Raw genomic sequence first — 6261 nt, 5'->3', positions numbered from 1 at the left:
TTAGTTACCTTATATATATATCGATTTTGTTAGAGAATTAATTAATTAAAAAATAAAAAGTTTATTATAAAAAAATAATTTTTTATTATTTTAATTTTTTAAATTTTAAAATTAAAAATACAAAAAATTAACTTAAATTGAGTTATATTGTAATTGACCCGGATTTTCTTATATGTATTTTAGAATTTGAGTTCATGCATCATCACCGCTGGCTCCAGCTGACTTAACTTTAGAGAAAGCTCCTAAATGGACCCACTCCAAATTCCAATTTGCATTCAGTTAGCGATAATAATGAGGTCTTAATAAAGACACCACCCAACTGAAATGGGGATAAATATATATACGGTCTCGTTAAATAATTAATAAAAATCTAATTAACAATAAATTAATAAATATTTTTAAATTATATTATATATTAATTATTCAATTAACTGATTTTTAACTTTAATGTAAATGACTTTTTTTTATTGTGTTTTCGTTTTCTTTTTTATTTTTTTTGTAAAACTTTTTCTACAAATTTTGTTTTTTACAATTATTATTGTTTGATCTAATTCATTTTCGATCAAATTTTAAATTTTGTGATATTTTTAATTTTTTTAAAATCAAGCAATAAAATCAAAATTATATAGCAACTTCGTTTTTGAAAATAATGTATAATCAAGTTCATATAAGTTTAATCAAGACAAATTAAATCATTATTTTGAATCAAATCAACTCGATGAGATTTGGTTAATTCCTTCGATTATTATAGTTCGTGAGTAGTTGATGTTTGTATAGTAATTTTGTATATGAGTTGAATAATTTTATTTTATTTTTTTGTAAAAATCAGTGGTAATGATTAAGAATTTGGATTTAAATAAAATTTAGGAGTTTTGAATTTTTTTTCGATCAATCTATTTTTGTTAAGTTTAATGATAGTTTTGGTGTTGTTTAAAACATAATTTAGCGTAAGGTAGAATTAATTTCAGTGTTATGTATTTTATTGTAGTTACTTTGATATATGATTTTATGATTGATATTTTTGGTTCTTATGTTATATATTCGATACTAACTAAAATTAGTTAGTTTTTTTTTTTTCTTTTTTACTTTTATGCGATGGATTTCCATTTAGCAATGAACCGATAAAATTCTTTGATTACGAATATAAACAATTTCGGTATTGTTGTCAGTTTACAATGGCATCGTGCTTATAATTTTTCCGTATTTTTGTAGTTTTTGTGTGATATAGACGAACAATCACTTGAAGAAGTTGAAAAATTTTACAAAGATTATTCTAAGATGAAAATTTAGGTGCAGTTAAATTCACGTGAAGTTGAGAGTTGAGAGTCATAAATAATTTGATTGATTTGACTAAATTTTCATCTAACGGCTCTCAGTTATTAACTTTGCGTAAAGTTGACTGCACCTGAATTTCCACCTTATTCTAAACTTGCAAATTTTCTACTAAAAAATAAGGAACACAAATAGGAAAGAAAATAAAATTAAAAAAAAGTCGTGAACATGACTTAAATGATGTCAAAACCACTACAACTCTCTTGTATGACTTAATTACATCAAATTCAAGTCAATGAAATTAAGTGCACCTCATTTAACTCGGAATGACAGTGAAATTACTTAATGATAACGATATACAAACTTAATTCAAAATAAGCACATAAACAAAACTCAATTAACTACAAAAACATATGTATATAAATTTTAAATGCATAAAAATCATCAATATAAGTTATGAAATAACACCAAACTAGTACAGTTATCAAAAATCGACACTATAAAGAGATAATTCTACGTTATTACGAGAATACAAAATTATTTTTTTTTGTGTTATTGTTAAAAAATTTCGGTACTATTTTTTATATAATTCTATACAATTTAAATTTTAAAATTTTTTCTCCTCTTGTTTTTTTATTTTATTTGTTCATAATTTTTCTCATTTCACTTTTTTAACTGAAAAAAAAATAAATAAAAAAATAAATACAATAACATAAGAGAAAGAAGAGAAATAAAAGAAATAAAAATAAAACACAGTAACAACAACACCAATAAAAAAAGATGAGAAAGTGAAATAACGTGCGAAAAAAAAAAAACATGAGACAGAAAAAATGTGTGAATTCAGGCACATATTGTGTAAGTGAATTTTGTTAGTTTGGATCAATTTGATTAAACTTAATTGCTAAAAAAATTTAAATGTGTAACAAAACTAATAATGTAATAATTAATAGAAAAAATACAAGAGAGTGTCCTATTTTGTATCAGAAGTGTAGCATTATTACACCGAATTTATGGGGTATGATCTGGTGTGATATGTATAGTTTTGTATTTTTCCTTCTGCATGAATATTACTACTAATAATAATATTATGGGCAATTGTAAGTTTCAGCAACATAATGCATGCAATGCAACTTTCTTCTCTTAGCTGCTAGCTTGGAAAATCAAAAGGTATAGTAGAACAGCTAAGAGCACATCGTTTTCTAATAGTAGGAAACAAAATGGGCTCAATTATATGATGAATGACCTGCAGGTCCATTTTTAGTTTATTGGTCATTATGAATCTCAATGTCCGAGTCAGTAGTCTACATCATTGCCATTGGGAACCCATGGTCTCATGGATAATAAATAATACCATCACTAAACCTTAATTAACTCTAAATTTTAACAGAATTCTATTAGAAAATCTCAAAACAGCTCCTCACAATTATCTCAAAAGATAATGAAATTATTGACAAAAAAAAATATCCAATCTAACTTCTTAGCTTTACTTTTATGTCTGTGCCAAAAAAGGTTAATATTATTTTTTTTTGCATAGGGACTAATCAATCCAAAAATAAAAGATTTTTGTTAAAAAAATTTTACATAATAAATGAATAAAAAAATATTTTTATCTTATTTTATTCAAATATAATTGATAAATAAAAATATCTTTTTATATGAGATATTCAAACATAAAATCATTCTTTTAAAAAAATATCATTTAAATTTTTTTTGTCAAAAATGATGCCTAAACAAGTTCTTAAGATCTTTTTTCTATAACTCAATAATTGAAAATTCTTTGCAATGACCAAGAAAAAAAGGTATAAAATAGAGAACAGGTACAAAAAAATAGTAAGATTTTCTTTTCGAAATATATTATACACCATACAAAAATTTTTTTGTCTGACGTGAGTATTGAAATACTTTTATCACTCAAAGTGTACCTTGCTCTCGTCTTCAACAAGTTATACCTCGGACAACAATATCCGTTACAGATTCCATAGAATTCTTAATGCTATACGAGTAGATAGGGCACACTTTGACACTTAGTCAAATGTTGCCCGCTACATATGGGAATGTTATGTCCCTAATTAAGGTAGTTAACTTTTATTAAATTATTCGGATAAAAGTCAATTAACTACTAGCTACCAAATGTGAAGTATCCTTATTGTAATAAGACGGACTTGACAGTCAAAAAATGGGAACCAAATATCAATCATAATGCTTTGAGAAGGTATAAGTAAACAATATATATAATAAATAATATGAATAATGAAATAAAAAAAATTAATTTTAAAATTTAAATTCTTAATTAATTAATTAATTATTATCAAATTTTAAATTTAAATTTTGAATTTATTAAATTAAATTATGATTTAGAAAATAATTTGGATAATAACAAAAGCAATACAGCTCTGTGACATAGATTAAAAGACCATCCCTTATAGTAACAAAACTTTGGAACGCTGTTATTCTCCCTCCCTGCAAACCGATGCAGTGCAGCCACACTCGTCCGTTTCCGTCACCTTCTCGTGCTGCCTCCGTCTCTCTCATTCACGTGTATAGGAGCGTCAGCACCGCAGTTGTTGTCTTATTATTTTCGCACCTCTCTTTTCTGACGGCGTTGTTACGTGTCGCGCCACCCTCTCATGGAGTTGTTGCAGTGCCGCTACCGCGCGAGTGATGCCATCACACCGCGCGCATTCCCCATGCGCCACTGTAGCTGTCTCATGCTGTCGCCGTCCTCCATTTGCCGTTGTAGTTCTCCTCCTCTTCCACCTTCTCTTCTTCTTCTCCTTTTCTGAATGTGGATGTTCATTTTAATAGGTATGTGGGTGGTTATTTTTATTCTAAAGAAATGTTCATTTAATTTGGATTGGATTTAAGTAGATACAATGAAATTTGCTGGATGTTCATTTTACTAGGTACATGGATGGTTATGAATTAAACCCTTAGCCATCAACTAATCTTTCGGAGCAGCGACCAACGACGAGGTGCGTTTGTTTCTGAGAACAGGACAGAACAAGACACTGAGAACAGGATAGGACAAGACACTAATTGACAGAGACACAAAATTTTGTGTTCTTGTATTCTATTTGGTGATAAACTAGAACAAATTATGAAAATCTAATTTATTCTCATTTTTTCATTCAAAAAGTTTAAGATGAAAAATATAATAATAAAAAAATATAATTATGAAAAATTAACAAAAATAATGAAAAATAAGTTGTATCCCTTGTTAGTGTCCCCGTGTCCTTCCTGTCAGGATTGACACAAAATACACTAATTCAGTATCTCTGGACACACTGTCTATGTCCATGTCTCCTCTGTCAAACATGATTTTGTGTCTCTGTGTCCATGTCTCAGTGTCCTGTCTCTGTAAACAAACGCAGCCAAAGAAACTTGGCGGCGAGCTTGGTGTCCGATGAAGAAAAGAGCAACGCTGGTGGGGGATTGTTGGCGAAGGAGCGACGGTGTCCACGAGCTCAGCGGCGACAATGATGTCCGGCTAAAGAGAGAGCGACGCCTGTGCGGAGGCTAGTTACGAAAGCAACAACGACGCTGAGAAACCGGGGGAGACGATGATATCCGGTGAGGAGAGAGCAATACCGGGTGAGGACTGATTGGAGAATAATAGGACTGATAGAGTTTTCAGAAGAGACAACCACTGGAGCGAATGATTAAAATTTAAAAAGGTAAAGTAAAAAGTTTTTTGTTATTTGATTTGGATGGTTTTCTTTTTTAATTTTTGGTGAATCAAGAAATTAATCAATTATTTACATTGTTTAAATTTTTTGTTGTCCACCTAACAGAACCTATCTATAGTGTAAAAGAAACAAAAAATCAACGCTTCCTCTTATTCTGCTATGAGGTATGATTCTTGCCATGGCCATCATTCTTTTAACTTTTGTTCTTAAAAGTTAAAAAAATAACTCAATTTAACAAGTGTTTTATTCTACACATATATTTTAGCTAAATATTTTACCAGACATTTCTGATAATAATTATGTAATAGATATAAGGGCTCTTCTATATTTTGTCTAAATCAAAGTTTGAGGACATATAATAGGGAAAAAAAAGTTAGTATATAACACACTACTACAAAAACGCAAGATAGCGGCACACAATTAGCAGCTGTTGTGACAATTGTCGCTGTCTGATAGTTTTCCAGCAGTTTTAGTGGTGATAGTGGGAAGAGTAGCTATTTGATTTGATTTTGCCACAAAATTTAAAAAAAACGCTGCTAACCTAATTTTTTTGGCGATATTTTAATTCCCCTTTCCCAAAAACACAACACTCAGCAGCTTCAACAAAAAAAAGAAAGAAAAAATGTTAAGAGAAGAAAGGGAGAAACGGAGAAGGAGAGGAAAGGGAGAAAGGAGCCGGGCCGCCGCTGCTGAGTTTGCCACCGCCGTCGCATTGCCGTGCCGCCGGAAAGCCAGAACGGCAAGAGAAAGAACTCCGAAGAGAGAGGGAGACCGCATCAGCTCACCGTGAAGTCAGCGCCGTCGTCGTCTTCATCGCGGGTCTATACCATCGCGTCTTGCCACCGCCGCCACCACTAAGCTTGCCGTCGTCGCCACTGAAGCCGAAGAGAGAGAGAGAGAGAGTTCGCAAAGAGAGGGAGTGAGCACACTCACGAAGGAGAAGAACGATGAAGAGTGAAAGCAAAAGATGATGAACCAGGGGAGAAGGAGGAGGTCCGTTCTCGCATCGTCCTGCTCTGCCGCCGCGGCTGCCGTCGATTGGGGTCAAGGTCGTCGCCGTCGCACCCTGTTCCAGTCGCCGTTAGGGTTTTTTGCTGCTACAATTGATAGCGCCACCGCTAGGTGGAGCCGAAAGGGGAGAGGAGGTCATCATCAAACACGCCGCCACCAGTTACAACCGTCGCGGAAACCGGGACAAACTCACCAGTACTCTGCTTCTTCCTTTCTTGAATCTGTTCTGCTTTTTTTTTGTTCCAATATTCTCCTAACTTTCTTTCTATGCACTTTGAAATTGGTTTTGCTA

The sequence above is a fragment of the Arachis ipaensis genome, chromosome B01 (assembly GCF_000816755.2).
Source record: "Arachis ipaensis cultivar K30076 chromosome B01, Araip1.1, whole genome shotgun sequence".
Lineage (NCBI taxonomy): Eukaryota > Viridiplantae > Streptophyta > Magnoliopsida > Fabales > Fabaceae > Arachis > Arachis ipaensis.
This window is presented reverse-complemented; position numbering follows the sequence as displayed.